The sequence below is a fragment of the Melanerpes formicivorus genome, unplaced genomic scaffold (assembly GCF_026170545.1).
Source record: "Melanerpes formicivorus ecotype bairdi unplaced genomic scaffold, bMelFor1.0.p_v2 SCAF_3, whole genome shotgun sequence".
Lineage (NCBI taxonomy): Eukaryota > Metazoa > Chordata > Aves > Piciformes > Picidae > Melanerpes > Melanerpes formicivorus.
In genome coordinates, this window is record NW_027142355.1 from 23,292,431 (window position 1) to 23,315,504 (window position 23,074).

The following is a 23,074-nucleotide window of genomic DNA, read 5'->3' on the forward strand; positions in this document are numbered from 1 at the left end:
GATTTAAAGAGTTGAACGTCAGGCACCTATTTCTGGAAGTACTAATTGGATGGAAAAGGCACTGAAACAGTCTCTGTCTACTGGAAACAGTCTCATGATTTTCAGGAACTCACTTGCAACCACAGAAAGACTCTGGTCTGAGACAGAAAGTATCAGAAAAGCCACCCACCCACCTCCTGTGTCTTCAGTGGAAGAAGAAAATTTATCATTGGAGTCTTTTAGTTTACCACTGTCCACTGCAGCTTTCTTTGTCTCCTTTAGCCTCTATGGCATGACACAAATACAGATTATGTGTGGTGGTTCCCCTCTTTCTACCAGTATAAGAAATTACTTGTATTTACTCTTATGATTAAGTTGCCATATGTTGTGTTTTATCATACGGGCACATTTACAACCTGCGGGCTGCATGTCTGTAAATATACCTTTGGATTCTGTGTTTGTATATTGCTTACTCTTTATAGCTTTCTCTTATTTTTCTTCATCATAGTGGAACTGATGGGATACAAACACAGACTGCTTTGCTGCACAGGAAAACAAAAAATGCATATGTGTGTGAGAGAGAAAACAGAGAGAAAGAGATGGAGAAAGTGGTGGTATATATATTCTAATGCACTCTGTTGAGATCTCACCTGGAGTAATGTGTCCAGCTCTGGAGTCCTCAGCACAAGAAAGAGCAGGTCCAGAAAACAACACAAAAAAATATCAGAAGGACGGAGCACCTCAGCTATGAAAAAAGGCTAAGAGAATTAGGGTTGTTCAGCCTAGAGAAGAGAAGGCTACAGGGAGATCATGTTGCCATCTTCCAATGTTGCAGGAGGCCTATATAAAGATGAGGACAATCCTTACAGAAGGGCTTTTTGCAACAGGACAAGGGATGATGGTTTTAAACTAAAAGAAGGGAGATACAGACTAGATCTAAGGAAGAAATGTTTTACACTTAGGGTGGTGAAATAAAGATTGGTGTTAGATATCACATCCCTGGAAACATTCAAGGTCAGGTTGATGGGACCATGAGCAACCTGATTTAGTTGAAGATAACCCTGCTTGCATCAGGGGTATTGGACTAGATGAGCTTTAAAATTCCCTTCCAATCCAATGTATTTTGTGATTTGGTGATTCTATGATACACATACATATGCTCATGCAGAGCCAGATTTCTACTATAATTTATGATGGTATAAATTTGGGATAAACCTGCTGAAGTCATGTCCACGATATAAGGGTAAACTAAGCCAATTCTAAAGGGTGTTGGAATGTAATTGTACATATGCTTGTAGTGATGGGACAAAGAGGGAATAAATGGCTTTAGGCTGGAAAAGGGTAGATTAGACTGGATATTAGGAAGAAATTCTTTACATTAAGGATGGTGAGACACTGGAACTAGTTGCCCAGGGAGGTTGTGGGTACTCCCTTCTTGGAGAAGTTCAAGGCTAGGCTGGACTGGGCCTTAAGCAATCTGGACTAGTGGAAGGTGTTCCTACCCATGGCAAGGGGGTTGGAACTAGATGATTTTTAGGGTACTTTCCAACCTAAACCATTCTATGATTCTACAAATTGCCACTTTATTTAAATACACTGATAAACACACCTTAACTTTCGTCCCCTGCATACGCATCTCTGCTTAATTTCTGAGTAACATGAAAATGAAAACTGCTGTTTGCTGAGTATTTTTCTTGGAACATATTCCAGACTTGCAGGTACTGGGTGGAGAACAGGTTTATTTTTGTTGGTAAAGGTTAGACAGTACATAAGGAAAGAACTGCAGGATCTGGAGGGAGCAGAAAGTTCTGCTCTGAATTAGTTCAGAGCACCTGAAGCTCTGAGCATTTGCTGGAGGCATTTTCAATGTTCGTTGTTTTTCATGGGGCAGGTTGGTTAATTGTCATTTTGTTCATGAGTACTGGTCTGTTAGTGATTTTTTTTTTTTCTTTTCTTTTTTTCCCTAAATTAAATATAGAAAATTGAATTAGCTGTGGACCCAAATTCCAAGCCACTTATACCTCTGCTTTAATTTTAGTGTTTTAGTTGAAATGACAACTCATTCTTAAAGAGCTTTGAATGAAGAGCTTATTGTCTCTGTGAATTTAGCATTTTCTTATTTAAAATTTTAATTAAAGTGTGATCTCTTCCCCCAGCGCAATATTACACAGAGCTTATAGACTTAAAAGTAAAAACCTTATAATTTTTGGTGCTACTATGAAACCACTCTACAAATAAATCTGTGCCACAAATATTTGTCAGGGAGAAAATATTTTTACTATCAGAGAAGATTATTTTTCTTTGCAGATTCAGGGGTCATGAGGTTTTAAGTTATATTGGTATCTTAAAAGTTACTTTTTATCTTTTTTTTTTAATTTAAATATTATTATTTTATTTTTATTTACCCTGTGGTTTGATATTTTTTTGTTTGTTTTGCCTCCAGTGCTAATGTTATTCATTTGTTTTCTGAAGCTATAAACTCATCTGTTCTGAAAAGGTATCTCACACAGTGAGATGTCTCCAGGGAACCTGAGCTCTAAGTTCAAATTACCCTTGTATCACCATCAGAGTCACTTTGCTATCTCTTGAAAATGGCAACGACGTCTCAGGAAATGGCAGCCAGAGTTTCCGGGCCATGGATTACAAATAATCTGCACTCTGAAACATGCTGCAGGGTCCAGCACGCTGACTTGCATTACCTCTGGCTGTCCCATGTGTACATAATGATCTGTTACTAATAAGTGACTTGGGTAATAGACTGAAAGGTGCCCTTTGATACACAGTGACTTTCTCCAGCTCTATTTCTGGTTCTGCTTTCATGACACCAAGCCCATGGCTCGTACAAGACCTGCATGATGGATAGGCACCAGGACAGCTGAGTGGCCATTAGCTTCCTGCCTGGGATAGGATGCCAGAGTCTCATTGCTGGTCTTGAGCAAAAGACTGAAGGTGGGAACACCGTCTCTATAACTGGGAATGGTCCCTCTCAGCCATGGTAGCCTCAGTCAGATGGAGGCTCCTCATGCTCCAACGATACAAGCTGAACTGCTGAAACCATCTGGGTATAGATAGTATGGTCAGAAACATGCCAGCCTTTGTGTCATGGAGACTAAGTAAAGCAGCCCACAGAAAATCTCTCCCTGTTTTTCTAGTGTTAAATCTGAGGTTCACTCACTGTCGCTCTGCATAAGATTCTGACTCTGAAAATCAGGAGAAAATTTCCCCTGGCTCACAGTGGCATTGCTAATGCTTTTGGAGCTCAATCTTGTTGGATAAGCAAAGTATCTAGGGGCATATGAGATGCCTTGGGCTGCTCAAAAGACTCACATGGAGCTGGAGCTAGGACAAGACACAGGGAAGACCCATGCCCTTCCAGAACAGCATCCAGGGGACATTTAAAACTCTACCAGATGCCTGTGTTTTTCATGCCCCAGTTGAAATACAGACACACATTCTTACATTATAAACAAAACTTTCCCATATAAAACACTGAGATTTACCAATATGTTTTAGATCAACTGCAAATATAAAAAACATCTGCCTTTCCCCCCCCCCCCGGCCCTGTATGGAGTATTGGTGCGCAAGGAAGTATTCTAGGATAAGAATTTAAGCCCCAAAGAGTTTTGTAGAGAGAAAAATGTTATGAAAGCATCAGGGCTGTTGCTTCTGCAAAGACATCCTGAGATATCCCAGTAGAGAATGCAGCCCACAGAGAGCTATGTCATGCTTATAGCACAGAACAAAGACAGAACTTTCTAATAGTTCAGAGATGAAATTTCAAGCATTTGCTGAACTTCACTGAACAGTTGTCAGCACAGTCAGTTCAATACCTGCTTCTGCCATAGATCTGCTCTGAGATCTTATGAAAGCCTCTTGCCTTGTGCTGTGAGTTGGTCTGCTTCTCTGTTTAATGGAAGAAAGGATAGGCACATTGTGAGATCCAAGTTACCTCACTCAGATCAGATACAAGAAAACCTATTAAAAAGGAAGTTTAAAAAACAAAAAAAAAAAATCTCAAAATGTGGATTTCTCAAGCTTTTATTCCCAGGTGACAAACCTCATGGTTTTCAATTCAATTAAGTCCATCATATGATGGTTCTTATTTTATTTGCTTATTAAATAGTAAAAAAAGTATTCATGTGTCTGTCGCTAAAAAAAAATCCACAAAGGACCCCATGAAGAGTACTTAAGGATCCTTAAGGAAAGATGTGAAAAAAACTCCCAGCCTTTGAGTTCTCCACCTAGAAATTGCAATGAAGCTCTTTAACTTAAGTCTGCTGCTTGTCCAGGAAAGTGTGGAGGTGGCTTTTTGTATGTGAAGATGTGCAGGGCATATACTTGTCGGTGTGCTCTCATACTTTTTATTCTTGTATAGTAGACCTTTTCATAACAGTTGATACACAATTAAAGCAAAAATCCCACCTAAAATTCTCTTCCTCTAAAAAGAATTTGTTTGGGTTGTTTATTTTTTTAGTAATTCCATTCCTAAGACTTTTATTTTAATTGCAGAAAACAAAATAAGATACTTGTGTTGAGAAGATGGGTCCATGCAGAGCACCTAGGCTATCTCCTTAGGCCTTAATAAGAACCCTGAAAATGATCAAGGGGCTGGAACACCTCTGCTATGAGGACAGTCTGGGGGAGCTGTGGTTGTTCAGCCTGCCAAAGAGAAGACTCTGGGGAGACCTAAAAGTGGCCTTCCAGTACCTGAAGAGGGCCCACGAGAAGGCTGGAGAGGGCCTGTTTAGAAAGGCCTGCAGTGATAGGATGAGGGACAATGGTTTTAAATTAGAGTAGATTTAATGGATTATTAGGAGAAAGTTCTTTACCATGAAGGTAGTGGAACACTGGAATTAATTGCCTGGGGACACAGCTGGGGCCTCATCCTTGGAGAGGTCAGGCTCAGCAGGGCTCTGGGTAACCTGATCTAAGGAAGGATGTCCCTGCTCACTGCAGCGGGGGATGAACTAGGTGACCCTTAGAGGTCCCTTCCAATGCAAACCATTCTATGACTCTATGATTTGTGTGGGAATGGACTAAATGACCTATTAAGATATTTTCTTGTCATATTTTATACCTTCTTAACAAGATAATTTACCCACAAAGGACTGAGTTCACAAACATTTGACTAGGTACATGATCTTTCATACCCAAATCCATCAGCCCGAGTGCAGATGTCTCACCAGCACTTGGAAATAATGCCTTGAGGATCTAGCTTGACATTACAGTGTGTGTAATTATGGAGTTAATTAAAGTTGGCAAAATATTTTAAGATCTTCAGAGAAGTGCTGTATCTAGCAGAAGGGTATTATTAGTGTGTCACACAATGAGCAACTCCAGTAAAATACTGCAATAAATATACAGTAAGCAAGAAAGAAAAGCACCAGAACCTTGACTACAGGAACAACTATTGAATTTGTTGACAATGAAAGAGGAGGTGGGGGTGAGTTTGGAAACACAGAAATGTCTAAATCACTGAAAAGCATGCATTTATTGTCAATAGCCTCTCTGAGAAGGAATATTGCCAAACAGTCCTGCAGTAGCATAAATTGTGCTGAGTTCATCTCTTTGGGAAATAGCAGGTGCTCACCTAGGTAATAAAAACAGAATAAAAACCAAAATTCTGACTATTTATTAGACTTTTAGAAGAGTAGAAGAACAAATGTCTGTCCCACAATGTTAACTTGATAAGGAGTCTTTATACATGTCATATAAATAACAGATTGTTTCCTTTTTACATGGCCTTTGTTATTTATTAGCTTCTTCCATTAGACAACATCTCTGTTCTCAGAGGTCAGAGGGAATTTTCCTGCAATAATGGCATAGCATTCATTTTTTTCCTTTTTAAATTAGATTTTTGTCCTGATTTGAGTTAGATCAGAACTAATTCTGTTCCGTGATTTGACTTCAGCTCAGGCTCTTCTCAGGAACTGCACTTGCTGAAGTTCAGGGCATGCCCATAAAGACAGTGGCTGCTTCTAGCAGTAAGAACACTGATGGCAGAGTTACTGCCAGGGGCTGGGGTGCAGAAAGTCTCTTGCTTAGACTTGATCCTATGGAGACCAGCTGTGCCAGGGCAGGTTTAGATTGACTATTGGGAAAATTTTCTTCACAGAAGGAGTGGTCAGGCATTGGAATAGGTTCCCCAGGGAGGTGATGCAGTCATTGTACCTGGAGGTGTTCAAGAAATATGTGGACATGTCACATTTGGACATGGTTTATTGGTCTTGGTGGTCTTAGGTTGGCAGTTGAACTCAATGATCTTAGAGGTCTTTTTCAACTGAAACAATTCTATGTTCTGTGAAATCTTGTGTCCTATGCTGTCTTGCAGCTGCAGAGAGCAGCAGACAGGATAGGTGATGCTAAACTGACCAACAAGAGATTCCATTCCATCTACATCATATTCAGTATAAAGCTGAATGATCATGAGGGTCAGAACTCTTCTTCATTGACCAGAATCTGAGAAGAGACAGATCTGTTTTCTGTGAGCGTATCACCTCATAGCACTCAACTGTGCCCTGATTTAGCAACTTGTTGAGGAAATAAAGCTGCAAAGACATCAGTTGCATGCAAACTGGTGGATGAAAAGCTGAACATGAGCCAACAATGTACACTTGCAGCCCAGAAGGCAAATCTCACCCTGGGCTGCATCAAAACTAGCATGGTCAACAGGTTAGCAGAGGGTATTCTACCCCTCTGCTCTGATGGAACCTCACCTGGAGTACTGTGTCCAGCTCTGGAGCCCGCGGTGAAGAAGGACACAGACCTGCTAGAGTAGGTCAGGAGTGGCACAAAAACGATCAGAGGGATGGAACACCTCTGCTGTGAGAAAAGGCTGAGTGAGGAAGTTTTTTAGTATGAAGAAAAGAAGGCTCTAAGGATACCTCATAACAGCTTTCCAGCACTTAAAAGGGGCCTATTAGAAAGATAGGGACAAACTTTGTAGTAAGCTCTGTTGTGACAGAACAAGCTGTGATTGTTTAAAGCTAAAAGAGGGGAGATTGAGACTAGATATAAGGAAGATTTTTTTTTTGTTTTTACTGTGGTGGCAGTGAAACACTGGCCCAGGTAGGCCAGAGAGATGGTAGATGCCCCATTCCTGGAAATATTCAAGGTCAGGTTGTCTGGGGCTCTGAGCAACATGATCTATTTAAAGATGTCACTGCTCACTGTGGGACATACAGGTGGGCTAGATTACCTCTAAAGGTCTCTTCCAACCCAAAGAATTCTATGATTCTGTGATTCTATCATTCTATGAAACTGAAATGATGGGGGATGGATAGAGAAGCTGCACAGTTACCTTTGCAGAGTGGGTAGGATTATGCCTTTCCACAGGACCAGTGACTTTTTGTTCATATCCCTTTTCCTGGTACCTCTGCAGCAAAGCTTACATCCAAAGGATCTTCAGCAGCTTTGGAGGACATATTGTTGTCCCGCTTCAGTGAAATGTGAGCATAGAGAAGGTAAACCTCAATGATTCACTTAAAATAAGCCAGTGAAATGGAAATTGCTTTCAGTCAACAGGAAAGTGATATAGCATGATAAACCTGACAGAAGTGATATATTTGGCCACTAAAAATGCTATTTTAATGAATTATCCAATGTAAATAAGAGATGCTTAGAAAATTAATGCTTAAAGTAACTAAACTGTGATACAAACTATGTGTTTAACAGGGTGATTATCTGGTACTTTCCCCAGGGTGATATTTTTGTGATCTTTTCATCCAACTTCTAAGTACCACTGAAACAGGACAGAAAACAACCCCCTCCACTATTACTATTAAAGTTTATTAAGTACTTTTTCATAAACATTTCAGTGTGCCTGGTCAGTAAGAAAGTTGGCAAGGACTATGTGTTATTTGGGGTTAAGCAGTTGAGGATAGAGCACTGTAAACACCATCAAGAGAAAGTTACACTGCATCAATTTACACCAAGTGAGAAACCATCCCTGGATTTGATTCCAGGTGTCTTTTACTGCTGTCCCTCTCTAATTAGAATCCAAAGTACCTGAAGACCTAGTCCATGTTACAAACCATCATGGTAGTTATGAAATCACAGTCACCTTGATGCTGAAGCCTTCTGGTGTTTTTCCTGAGCCTACTGGAAGGGGAAGAGCCCTGTCCATCATCAGCAAGTGGGGACCATAATCAGAATCATTAGACTCAAATGATATGTTCTACTGGAAAGGAACTGAAATGCTGCCCTTTGTGTTAAATTAACTGCTGCAGCTACAGCTAAAAGCCCATCGTTTACATGGCATACAGGGACAATCATCTCCCAATGGAGAAAATAGAGCCCTTGGCTGGGTGTCAAGATTTTAAGAGCAAGTCCATGCTTATCCCTTCAGTGTGTTTGGTTGTACCACCTCCTCTCATCCTCACCGCTTGAAACTCCTAGCTGAAGCTAAGCTGCCAGCAGTGAGGGGAGTCATGCACATTCCTCAAGGCTGATGATTTTCTTGTTCACCATGGTTTGGGTGGTCCATCTGCCTAGGCCAATTGCCCTCTGGCAGGTCACTCTGATCTACAATTCATTAGATGTAACACAGATGTTGCAGTGGATGACTGATAGCAGAATCAGAAATTTTCTGATTTAGCCATCTGATCCTCATAATGACAAGGTGTTAATGTGGAGCAATGGGATTACTCTGAAGATGATGCAGGATAGGTTATGCCATTGGATTGACCATATCTGATGAGGAGATGTGTCTTATCCTTGATGTCCTTGCCACAGCTTGCCAGCAGCTCTGCAATAAAGATGGCCAGAGAAAGTTGATCTAATTTGTACAAGTCTTTTTGCAAATTAATATTGCCAGAAGCTCTTCATTCAACCTTCCCAGAGGACACAGAGGTAGGTGAGTTTATTTAACAGCAGCTAAGCTAAGACCACTGATGATCAGCATGGAGGCAGGAAAGGAAGTTGATTTATGGAGAAAAGGGAAAGAATCTTCCTCCATATTACAACTGTTAATTCACCTTCCCTCACCACCCCGTTGTTATGGGGAAATGCTATAAAATATACCTGGTTTACAGACTGAGAAGAAAGATCTGAACCATAGAGACAGTTAAGCACCATAAACCACATGTTTGTAAACTCATCCAAGGTGAATGAAAAAGCCTTATATGACAGAGACAAGAAGGGAAAACCCTACAACAGTTTCTTGGCTGTTCTACTGGTCATCACAGAATCATAAAATATTTTTGATTGGAAGAGACCTTTAAAGGTCATTGAGCACAATCTTCTTGCAGTGAGTAGGGAATTCTTTAACTAGATCAGGTTGCTCAGAGCCCCATCTGACCTGGCCTAACCTTGAATGTTGACTTACTGTAGCTTTAGCATGTGGAATACTGTTTTTCCCACATGAACACGACCTGGAGTAAGAATTATGCCCAGCCTTGGACTTAGCCTGCATAACAAGAGTGCTACCCTGCTGCTCAGAGAGTTCTGTTTCCCTCCCAGCTCCTCATCAGCCATGAAGTACATCTCCAGGAGTGACTGTAGACATCTCCTGCTCAAAAAAGGAAAAGCCTATAAATCATTTAGAAACATATTACTAAGCTTATTATAAGGCATTATAACAAATTAGAACTAATAGTGTTGCTTAATAACAAGATTTTTGTAACAAGATATTATCCCCACATATATCACCATGACTAGTTTGCTAGCTGCCTTAAGAATAGGTAAGGATGATTGATCGGCTTGCCTTTTTCCTCTTCTGATTATAAAGCAAGGCAGCTTGGATCCAGAATATTAAACTGCACTATAAAATCCATTATTAATATGTACAGCAACCTTCTTTTTACAGCCTTATGCCAGTTTATTGCTACAGTATCCTTCTGAAAGTGACATTAATAAAAATACTGCAATAACACGGCCTCTAAATTGGTAGTTATTGGTAATGAGGGAGCAATTTAGTAGTGGGGTTTGTTGGCAAAACTGAAGGCCCATTATTAGTCTGATGGTTGATTAATTAGTAATTATTCACTATCTGTTTTGTGACCCAGCCCGCTGTTTTTAGAGATGCTCTCACAAATATGCAATCTTTAAACTATTAGCCAAAATACAAGTAAAATAGCAGTCTGCTGTGCACCCTGAATAAGGGTTTTAGATTTGAAACTAAGCAGCAAGAATCCTCATCCTCTGTCTCATAATCTGATCTTATAAAACATCTGGAATCTCCATATTCCTCACTGTGTGAGGAATGAGGCTCTGTCCAGCCTGATCTAGTGTGGGGTGTCCCTGCCCATGGCAGGGGGGTTGGAACTAGATGATCCTTGTGGTCCCTTCCAACCCTGAATGAAACTATGAAACTATGAAAAAAAAACCAAGGCTGGCATCACAACTCTTTCCAAAAAGATGTGTCATTTGGTCTCTGATCATGGAACATCTAAAAGCATCTTTCTGCACCTGAGAGGCATATTTGCAGCACCTCATGAAGTACATGGGGAAGGGTACTTTGCCCAACAAAACATACCAATACTGGAGACATGATATCACCAAGGATACTTTGATGATCTTTCATCCAAGAAGCAGTTTTCCAAAAGATGTTCAAACTCTAGTATTGCCTCTGCTCCCAGCTCTCAGCAAGGAGCTCTGATGGTTCTAGTCCCAACAACAAATGTGAAATACACCATAAGCAGCAATCTCAAGGACACCACTTTTGAAGAGTGATGACCATCTGGGGAGGTCAAGATCAAGTAAGTCTCAAGAAGGAGTTTGTTGGTGCGTTTAACTGACCTGTCAAGTCAAAAAGAAAACAGACACAGGCTGACTTCATCCTGTGGTCAAGGGGCCACACAGAAGCATAGAATCATAAAGGCTGAAAAAGACCTCTATGATCAAGCCTAACCTAACATCACCATGCCCATATAATTGTGATCTCATGGAAAATCAAAGACAGATTCTTACAAACTCCAGCTCTACTAGGAATTCCAAACTCATAATGCCTTTGTCATGACAGAACAAGATGGCCAGCAAATACTGACAATTATCATCTAATTAGAAGTTGCTTCTGATAATATAAGTTCCATATTTTGTCTAATCTGCTGTTCATTTAATTGTAAGCTCTGTGTTAACTTTGCTGAGATTTTGAAAATGGAGAAAGTGGGATTCATGAAAGCAAGGTTATTTTTCCTAGTATTACACATTTAAATCCAACAGTTTGGTCTTGTAAGCAGTGGAGTTGGAGCTAAAGAACAGGATGAATTTGACTGCATTGACACTTTGTGTTGACCGTATACCCTAAAAAGCATGTGCAGCCCACGGTGCATATCCACCTCCCTCAGTCCTGTGGTTAAAAATGGATTCAATTACATTTACACTCCTTCCCCAAGGACTATACAGATTCAGAGAGACAGAAGAATCACAGTCCATACATATTTTCTCAAAACACACTCATCATCTAATGCTCAGATATCTATTTCACATGACAAGACATTCGGGTCCAACAAATTAATATCTGCCAGACTTTACTGTCTGATTAAACCACTGGAAGACTCTTCACACTTTCTTTATAAAAGCAAATTGTTTCATATAGCAGACTACTTCCACTGCTGTTAGTCTTCCTTCTGACTGGTAGACCCAGTTCCTTTTTCCTCCTGCCAACCATCGAGTTGAAACCTTGTCAAGGCCAACAATTGCCACAGCACTGTACAAGCTCATTCCAGAAGTGTGTAGTTTTGGAATTGCTCACAACAGATTGTAGGACTTTAGAAAGGAAAATAAATTTCCCTGGATACAAGGTTTTCAGTCCTGTCTGCTAAAGTGATACCACATAGAGGACAATTCAATCAGGAGTTCTCTGCAAGGTAAACAAAGAGGAGCTGTTGCTTCTTCTCTGTTCTATAGCTAAGCCATCAGCTTCTGCTCCCTGTGCAAAACAAGTGTCAGACAGATACAGGAAGGAGGAAGTCTCCAGCCAGAGGCTGTGAAGGAAGCAGATGACAAGGGTTAGAGCAAAATGCACACTTACTTGCTTTCAAAGAGTTTCTGTGTTAGCTTCAGGCTCAGGAAAGGGTGTTACTATTATTGCACATTGCTGTCAAAGGCAAGAATGCCAATTTTCAGGCTGTTTTCTGAAGTTATTAACAGTTGCTGAGTTGTCAAAAAAGACCATGGTGCAATCTCACAGGTTTTGAAATCTGAGATGAAATAGACATAGAGGAGAGTTCAGAGTGATAAGACCCCACCACTTATATCTTGCTATCTGGCAGAGGCATAGTGATACACACTGGTAGGGGCTGTCTGTTGATGAACAAGTTAAAGAAAGACTTGTGAAACTGATATAGGTTGCTTAAAACCCTTTCTCATCTCCTTCTAAGTCATATTTTCTGCCTTTCCCATTTCAGCTATCCTCATATCAGTCCTTGCAAACATATTAGACAGACATAATGTCAGGAAGGAAGTAGGCAAAGCTCATTCAGACTTAGGACAGAGGATGAACCAGAAAACCTCCAAATGTATTTCCAGCCCTGTGACTCCATGCCATAAAATTTCCTTAACGGGTGTTTAAATTGAATGACATAACAAATTTGATGTCGAGTAATTAAAATCAATGAGAGTTTTAAGATCCATAGCCAGTGATGTCAAAGTCAAGACCAACCTTTTTGATGACTTCTATTGTTGTAATGAGAAATCAGTGCCTTTGAAACACGCAGAAGGGTCCACTAGAAAATATCAATTACACATTGCTTAGGCTTGCAGCTGCACCAAGAACTTGCAAGCTCTGAGGAGCAATAGTTAGATGATTTTGCTGCAGTGGTTGAGTTTTTTTTTTAATTGTTTTTCTTTCTAAGCTTCTTCTGTGGAATAGTATAGTGGGGAGGATGGTGGTGATGAGATCCAGCACACTGATCTGGCTATCTCATTTTGTCTTTCTCCTATTTGCTGTCTACATTTGTCTGTTGCTTTTTGGCTTTGACTTTGATTGATGCCTTCTTTGGCTGAACCAAGAGAGAATGTGATACTTACAGGGCAGTCACTGCTCTACTTATTCCTACTCCTGTTTTTTTCCTTCTCTCCTCCTTCACACCACCTAGTCAGATAATGTCCTGATTTCCCATGTCTTCACATTTCCTCACAGAAATTCCTAAATACATAAGATGAGCATTTTCTGGTAATGAATACTGCTTATCTGACACAATTAGCAGTGTTACCAATGGGTACCAGACAATTACCTAAATGAAAAATAATGGGAGAAATCTTGAACTGCTGTCAACCAGTAATCTCTTTTGAAGTTCATTGGTTCATCTGAAGAGATGGTTTATGTCAGCTGAGTATTGGCACTATTTAATTAATCAAGTTCAAATTTGTAGACCTGGATGTTCAAGTTTGCTGCTTATGCCCACATCTTGATCATATTTTTGTGTCCATTGATTAAGTTGCCTGATTTCCAACTTTCCAACTGAAATGACCAATAATAATCTTATTACTGAGATACTCCAGGGTACAAGTGAAAATTACAATGACTGATCTGTTGCTTTATCACTTCACAGACTTTGATTTGCTGTCTTACAGTATCTCTTTCAGAGGTCTCTTCTGGTGTTGTCATTTTCCAGCTTCTTGCCTTGAACTGAGACAAATATCTTTTAAATCCAGACAGAACAGTTTGTATTTGTCCAGGATAAAATCAGTTCTGTAAAGGAAGGAAGGAAACAGTCTTCTGACAGAACAAAATGTGTCATACAACAATATGACCTAAGTGCAGTCATTGCTGTTATTAGAAAACTATATAGACTTGTTGGCTTCTTGACATCTCCTCCAGGTGTACTGCTTTCTGATGTTTACTGAATTCAGGTAACTACACCCTGAGTAAAAAAGGAACCAGAGAACTGTAAAATAACAGATGGTGCACTGGATAAATAAGACAAAACCAGTAAAGTCTGAAGAAATTACATGAATCAGATCCAGTTGCAATCTGACTAAAAATCGTTAGCTGCAAACTCCAGTAATTAAAGTCAAATTTGATTGCTTTTTCCCTCTAGAACAATTGCCTTGACTTTCTAATCAACAGCATTATTTCTTTCCTGCCCTTGACAACATGGTGTAGAGGGCCCGGGCAACAATGCCGTAAGACACTGTTTTATAGACACGTCAGGAATGGGGTTTCCAGGGAAGTAGCACTGAATCTTTAAGAAAATGCCAAAGTCTCTGGATAAAATCAGTCTCTTCTCCAAACTCATCTAGTTGAGTCATGTCTCTCTCTGTAAAGTAAATAAACCTCAAAAAACATATACAGTAGTCATTGTACAAGTTCACAGAGCTAAGCAATTCTGGTCACTGGAGAGCTGTTTCTGATAAAATCATAGAACCATGTTGCTCACAACCTGGTCCAGCCCAGCCTTGAATGTTTCCAGGGATGGGGCATCTACCACCTTGCAGGGCAACCTGGGCTAGTGTTTCATCACCTTCAACATAAAAACTGTCTTCCTTAGATCTAGTCTGAATCTCCCCTAATTTAGTTTAAAACCATCACCCCTTGTCCTGTCACAACAGGTCCTGGCATCTTGTTTTCTTCTGGGTTTTTGTTTCGTTGCTTGGTTTTGTGAGTTGATTTTGTTTGCTTGTTTTTTATCACTTTGAGACTTGGGAGGGTATGTCACCAGAACAAAATCCCCTTTGAAGGGACAGTCAGATTAGACCATACTCTGATGAGAGTGCTGTATATAACGCTAAAAAGGAATGACAAAAATTTGTTTGGACTAAATAAATAATTTTGTGATTGTTAAAAGAAAAACCACAAAAAAAAAACCACAACCAAAAACAAAAAAACAACAAGTGCTATGGAACTGGTGGATGGACCTCCCAAAAGGGCTGAATGCCCTTGTCTCTGGCAAGGATCATAATTTTATATCTCAGGAATTCAAGTGGTTGCCAGGTAAAGAAGGGTGATAATATAGCACCATCTGACAACATTTGCAAAGTGGGTGTCTCTAACCACCCACCAAGGCAAATTTTGACCTGAACACAGGAGCAACTGAGCCTATGTACCCACAGCAGCTCCTGAAAATGCATACACACCACATACATAGAGCAGTGCATGTGCAGGGAAGCCTAACAAGTTCAGAAAATGCACAGTTGTGAAGTGATCATGTATTGGAAGAAAAGAAAACTGAAAGGAGGTTTTATTCAGGAGATCACTGAAGAAAAGCAAAACTCTAAAGAGCCATTCAGCAACTCCCAGAAAGCACCTGTGCCAGGAAATCTAGTGTAGTCTTTGGAGTAGTTACAAACTGAGACATGAATAATGCAATAAACAGAAACTATGAAAATGAAGATTCAGAAAAGGATCTAAAAATCCAGATTAGTCACTCTGGGCATACTTTCTCCTCCCTTCCCACAGCAAACCACCTCTTAGCATAGTCTTGTTGAAGTCCACAGGATGATTTAGGAGTGAAGGGACATGAAAAACAAAAAAGGAAATTAAAATGTATCCCTTTGTTTAAGAGGAAAGATGTTAATATGAGCTAAAGAGAATCTGAGGTTAAGATCAATGAGCAGTCATCCAGAGAGAAATGTATGACTCTAACAAGATTTATGCACCTGAAATCCAGTTTTCCTCCCTGTTTTATCCACTTTCCCCTCAGCCTGCCGTCCCCCTGCTGTAGATTTCTAGATTAAAATAAATCAGAATTGTTCACAAACAGGAAAACTCAACAACTAGCATGGCTAAATTTTGGTTCTTATTTAGTTATTGATGTTCTTGCACCATACATGTGAATTCAATTTTGGTGAGCCCAGCAGTGTAAGATGACTAATCCATTTCTATTTCAGACTAATAGAGCTAAAGTCTCAAAGAGTACTGGAGTGATATTTTCATAAAGTCAATCAAAGTTGCTTTTCAGCATTCAAACTCTTCCTGCAGACAACACTACTGCCTTTTGTGAGCTGAAGACAAGAACAAAACCACTGGATTTTTCTTTCATATCTTTATGCAGTCACAATGTTGAGAGCTGCAGTTGTCTAAGCTATGCTGTCAATAGAGAGGGAAAAATGCTTCTCTAAATGTGATTCATGCAGTTTATCCAAACATCTATGCTAGGACAAGATGACTCACACCCTCCAGATGACTACAAAGGAAGTCATGAGTTGTGTGGGTAGTGATATCTAGCTTTTAGACAGCATTAGGTGAGATGAAGCTCATATCTAGAGAGCAAAAACATGAGTACTTTTGTTTCCCAGACCTTTGTCTCAAAGGGCTTGGGTTTATGCTGCTGCTACCTTGATGTGACTGGATTTAAAGACTGCAAAGTTTCTATAAACTTTGGAAATTGGTTAAGAAAGCAGCTGTAAAGCTTGGCATCAGATATCGTCCTGTCAATCTGACTCAATGGCTGCCTAGTGATAATCTACAAAGTAAACCCACCCCACGGGGTACAAGCCATCATCTTGGTCATGTGGAATCAAGTCACAATCTGCTGCAGATGAATCTGTTCAAACAAAAAGCTGTGATTTCTACATTATGAAACTCTTCAGTCTAGTGTGTGGATCACACAAATGACTCAAAGGTCTATTCATATTTTAAATTATTCTATGTTTAAAAAAAATATGAAGATGGAACTGCTGTATTCTTTCATTAGGAACAAGATTTACCCTACAGTAAGGAGAGCTAGAGGTTAATTTGCATTGTTCTCTGATTCTTCCCTGTTCAAAATGGCATTTGGGAACTGGATATGAAAGAAAACCACTAATTCAAATTGCTTCATGACATCCTCCATTTTGGCTGAAGGACACCTCTAGCACACAGAGAAAAGGCTGGTTATCCTTTCAGTTCTTTGGTTTGGTAAATAGACAGTCACATCACCCAAGCACATCTGACATGTTTGTCTTTCTACCTTATGAAAAAAAAAAAAAAAAGAAAAAAAAGGATGTTTGCTTTTTGCCTTCTTCCCATTTCTGTGACTATTACCCTTTACTCAAGGTTAGGAACAAAACCTCTTATTTAAAGAGTAAAAGCAAACATGGTATTTCAGCAGACAAAGGATAAAGAGAGACTGGCCCACCTGTTTTGTGAGTAGATCACAGTGGTCATAAAGAACAGAGATGAGTCTGGAAAAGCTGTCTTGGGAGACGACTGATGCCTGGATTTCCTCAATCACAGTCAGGACAGACCATCTCTGTGGCCCTAATGAATCCTTTTGGTCCTAGACAGAAGTTGTCAGCTGACGTTTTATACAAACAGCTCAGGCAAAATCATAGAATCGTTTCAGTTGGAAAAGACCTTTAAGATCATCAAGTCCAATCACTATTTAACTCTACCAAGTCTGATGTTAAACCATGCCCTTAACAACACATCTCTGTGTCTTTTAAACATCTACAAAGATGATAATTCAACAATTTAAAACCCATTTTAAAAGTCTTTATTGCTTTACATTACTCATCTGTTGTTCTGATGAATACAAAAGTTTTTTAGTTAGGATCTATATTTTCCCACCCTGGTTAATGAAGCAGGAACAGGAACAGTTCTTTCTAACCCAGATAAGCTCCCAGTGTGGAGGTGCTCAAGGGGGATCAAGGAACCCCCTGGGTCACACTTCTTCCCAGCACACCTATGCATAACATACACACTCATCCTGCTTCCCATGAGGTTGCTTTACCACCTGGGATTTCATGAGCTCCCAGGAGCATCTCAGGACCAGAAGAAAGGCTAGTAAACTCTGACTTTGACTTTGCAACACAGAGGAAAACTGCAAATGGCTCAGGCAATTTGAATAAGCAAATAAAGTGGGAATCCCTTAAGAAGAGTTGAATATTCAGATTATTTTTTTCTTTATTTACACTGCTCCACATGCAAAAGGGGTGAGTCAAAATGTAACCACCCTCCATGAACTATTTGATTGATTTTCACTATCTTCCATCTCCCTGGTCAGGAATTATGTGTCTGTAAGGTTTTAATTTTGACAATTCCCCCCCCCCCCATATTAAGGAATATTTATGGCTTTTAGCAGGTAGTTCTATGTAGACTCATAGAATGGTAGCGGTTGGAAGGGACCTCTGAAGATCATTGAGTCTGAGAGTCTGACACCCCTGCTAAAGCAGGATCACCTAGGTTAGGTCACACAGGAGCTCATCCAGATCAATCTTGCAAGTCTCTAGAGAAGGAGACTCTACAATCTCTCTGGGCAGCCTGTTTCAGTGCTCTAGCACTCTCACAGTAAAAAAAAGTTCTTCCTCATGTTGAAGTGGAACTTTCTGTGTTCCAGTTTGTATCCATTGCTCCTTGTCCTGTCACAGGACACCACTGAAAAGAAACTGGCCCCCTCTTCCTGACACTCACCCTTCAGATGTCTGTAAACATTAACAAGGGTTCCTCTCAGTCTTCTATTTTCTGGACTAAATAGCTCCAGGTGTCTCAGCCTAGGGAGAGGTTCTTAGGGTGACATCCAGCTTGGAAAGGTCTTGTGCTTGTTCAGAGTCAGACCTGGGAACCTTCAATTCTCCTACCAAAGCAGTCTGTCCTGTGAGATGCTCCCTCTCCTGGAGTGGATATTCACTTCCTTCCCTGCTGTTGGCAGGATTTTAGTTTTGCACAATGTGAGAGTGAAGGGAGAGAAGCAATCCTGACTTATTTATCTTTTGTGAGATGAGCAAAATGTGTCCTGTCTCACTGGACTGTTGATGAATCTTGAGCCACAAGAGTGTGTGACAATCATTTACCAAAACAAATACAGCGGGGGTTTTGATGACTTCTCCCCTTTTTACATGTATTTGAATAGTTCAGAGTACCTGAAATCTAATTAAGTAGCTGCTGCTTTTAACTTTAGTACCTGCCTCATAGCATCAGTATGATGACTGAGATCAAAAACTAGCAAGAGGGAAAAACACTCATGAAAAATGAAACTCACTTCCCCCTTATCATTGAAAAGCCATCCAATTTTGCTCCAGGCATTGTAATTTTTTTGTTTCTTACCTCATGTTTGCTTGCTAAGAATAAATAACACATACAGGGTGTTGGTTCACTGACTCCAAATTGTGAAATGTAAAGGATTTTTTTCTGTGTAGAAATGTATCTTCTGACTGCTCAGCTGAAATAGTCCTTAATAACTTTCTTTTGAACTGGTTTGACCTGCTGGACTTTATACCTTCTATCTGGCTCATCCTATATGCTCTTAATTTGCTTCATATCTTGATATGATCTTAATTCTCTTGTTCCTCCTTTCCTCATGGCATACAAGGAAACCCTCAACTTTACCTGCCATTGCAGTGGTTATGGGAGGGAGAGAATAAGAACTCTCATGAAATTCCACACAGCTTTATCTGGGGAGGCTTTCTGTGTCCGATGCTTTACGTCTCAGAGCAGAATATACCCAAAGTGGATGCTGAGGCTTCAGACCTTCATGCCAGATATAAAATGGCTCCACTAGGTTACAAGTAACAGTTCAGCTTGAATCTTACAAGAGTGATGTTCAAACGGGAGAGTACGGGTTTGGGAATTTCTAAATCTCTGAGTCTTGGGCAAAAATCAGCTGGTCCCAGGGAGGTGGCAGAGTCATCATCCCTGAAGACATTAAAAAAATAAGTAGACATGGCTCTTTGGGACATGGTTGAATGGCCATGGTGGTGTTAGGTCAGTGGTTGGACTCCATGATTTTAGAAGTCTTTTTCAACAGAAAAAAATCCTGTGATTCTGTGGCTTAGGCTGACCTATTAATACACACAGTATCATTAAGCAGAGTTCCTGAGATTTCTTCTGCTTTTCGTGCCACTACCTCAAGGGAAGGAGCAATGTCAGTCCCTCTCATCAAGGTCCTCACATTAGCAGCGTATTGTTTACATCAAGCAAGAGGCAAATAAGATCCTTGCAGCTGAATGCTGCTCCCTTTCCATTCAGAGGCCACAGAAGTGCCCATGAAGACATCATTGTAAAGTCAGTTTTGATAATACATAATTCAGTGACTTCAGTTTGGCCCTGAAGGCAACTGTGGTATTTTATATAATGGCTTTACTCACGAGGGGGAAATTAATTGCATCTTCCTAGCTGGTTGCTCAGAGCTACAACTTCATGTGCACGAGGCAGACCCCCCTTAGGAGTCCTGATTTTTGTCAGAACAATCTAAAATTGTCTCCGTGTCATTTATTACTGCAACAACAAGAGAGCAGCCTATACAAAATAGAAATCTAGGTCCATTTTAAAATTATATGCTTTGTTGCTGCTATGAACAACGTGTTTTAATGAAAGTGAATAAGGAATGGATGTCTCTGATATTTGCCTTGTGTAATTTTGCAACACTTGGCTATAAATAGGGAAGGCTTTGAGGAAGACAATTATGGACATATTGCAAATGGACATCCTCTCACTTATTCATTCACATTTTCATCTGACCCTTGGGGCTTGTATGGAAATTTAAATGGCAAAAGCAGAACAGGATGACTCAAATAAACCCTGCTGTCCAAGCTGTCATGTATCAATGCAGCCACTCATCTAACAACGGAGTGTTCACGTGAACATTCACTTCTGTCTACACAAATAAATATTATCTGACCTGGCTGGAAAGCTCAGGGAAGTGAGGATCCATCAGAGTTTAGGGAATGTGAAGTCTGATAGACCCCACCTGCAGTACTGTGTCCAACACTGGAGTCTTCAGCACAAGAAAGATAAAGACCTGTTGGAGGGGGTCTAGGAGAAGTGACAAAAATGATCAGAGGGCTGGAACACCTCTGCTGTGAGGAAAGGTAGAGGGATTTGGGGTTATTTAGCTTGGAGAAGAGAAGATTACCAGAAGACCTTACTGCAGCCTTTCTGTACTTAAAGGGGGCCTATAAGAAAGACAAGTTTAGACTTTTTTAGCAGGGCCTGTTGGGACAGGACAAGTGGTAATGGTTCTAAACTAAAGCAGAGAAGATTTAAACTAGATCAAAGGAAGTAATCTTTTACATTGATGGTGGTGAAACACTGACCCAGGTTGCCTTGAGAGGTGGTAGATACCCCATCCCCAGAAACATTCCAGGTCAGGTTGAACAGGGCTCTCTGCAGCCTGATCTTGTTGAAAATAGAATAGAATTAATCAGTTTGGAAAAGACCTTCAAGATCAAGTCCAACCTATCACCCAACACCATCTTATCAACTAAACCAACGACATGAGATTTAACACATCTAAGTGCTGGGTTCTATACATCAGCTACAACAACCCCATGCAGTGCTACAGGCTGGGGCCAGAGTGGCTGAAGAGTGGCCAGGCATCAAGGGACCTGGGGGTACTGGTTGATAGTAGGCTGAATATGAGCCAGCAGTGTGCCCAGGTTTGATTCTATGATTCTCCAAAGAAGGCCAATGGCATCCTGGCCTGTATCAGAAATAGTGTGGCCAGCAGGAGCAGGGAAGTCATTCTGTCCCTGTACTCTGGTGAGGCCCCACCCTGAGGACTGCATCCAGTACTGGGCCCCTCAGTTTAGGAGAGATGTTGACTTGCTGGAACATGTCCAGAGAAGGGCAACAAGGCTGGGGAGGGGTTTGGAGCACAAGCCCTATGAGGAGAGGCTGAGGGAGCTGGGCTTGCTTAACCTGGAGAAGAGGAGGCGCAGAGGAGACCTTATTACTGTCTACAACTCCCTGAAGGGAGGTTGTAGCCAGGCGGGAGTTGGTCTCTTCTCCCAGGCAACCAGTACCAGAACAAGAGGACACAGTCTCAAGCTGCACCAGGGGAGGTTTAGGCTGGATGTTAAGAAGAAGTTCTCACAGAAAAAGTGATTGGCCATTGGAATGAGCTGCCCAGGGAGATGGTGGAGTCACTGTCACTGGAAGTGTTTAGGAAGAGACTGGATGGGGCACTTGGTGCCATGGTTTAGTTGATTAGATAGTGTTGGATGATAGGTTGGACTCAATGATCTCAAAGGTCTTTTCCAACCTGGTTAATTCTATTCTATTCTATTCTATTCTATTCTATTCTATTCTATTCTATTCTATTCTATTCTATTCTATTCTATTCTATTCTATTCTATTCTACTCTACTCTACTCTACTCTACTCTATTCTACTCTACTCTACTCTACTCTACTCTACTCTACTCTATTCTATTCTATTCTACCCCCATGGCACCAAGTGCCTCATTCAGTCTCCTCATCCTAAAAGGTCCCTCAACATCTTGCTTGTACACCCCCTGCAGATACTGGAAGATACTGGTTTAGCACTGAGCTATGGTTGTCATGGAGGCATATCCATGGCTATCCTTGATATTGGAGCCTTGTCCAATTCTTTTTCATTGCACAAGGAATTGCTAAATCTTAATGATTTTGTACCAAAGAGTTGACCTCAGGGCTTTCCTGTCCAGGACAAACCTTTAAACCCTTTGACTGCCTGCAAATTCAATCTCCATTTCTTTGCCTTTCTCATCTCTGAAATGCCATGTTGAATGCCTCAGGTGCATAAGACAGCATTTCCTTGTGGCATGTGAAGGACTCCCTGGAGGTGTTTAAGGCCAAGTTGGATGCGACCTTGAGTGCCCTGGTCTGGTGGAAGGTGTCCTTGCTCATGGTAGAGGGGTTTGAACTAGATGATTTTTAAAGTCCCTTCCAACCTAAACCATTCTATGTATCTATGAATTTATGACTGGTACCACATCCATAAGACATGAGGGATTTGGTATTTCTTGCAACAAAGCACATGTCTGAGCTCCTAGAGCAGGTGCTTCAGATCTTAGTTGCAATGGTCTGGCACTGGAGCTGGCCCAGTAAATACAAAAGGTGATCTTTTTCTTTTAAGAATTTTTAAAACTATTTTTCTTTTGCTAGGAATTCCAAATCTTTCAGGGCTTTCACAGAAGAGAAAGGAATTGAAGAGACTGCCTACAAAGTGTGCACAGGAAAGGAAGAAAGCTCAGTTCCCTATCAAGTTCAGCAGTGGATGCATTTCCATGAAACATTCATGCCCATTTGAATATTATATAAGAAATGTTAGCAAGTGATTCATGCCATGTGTCATTTACTCACCAAATGCAGACTGTTTATAAATATGTTAGAGTCTATCTTTGGAAATATAAACTACTGTAATTAAAGACTCCTGGTTTTAAGCTTGGTGAAGCCAGTTAACTGTGGCATAATGGTTACTGAATGCTGTTTTAAAATACTATCTGAAAGGTCTTTACATATTCATGGAGCTGTTG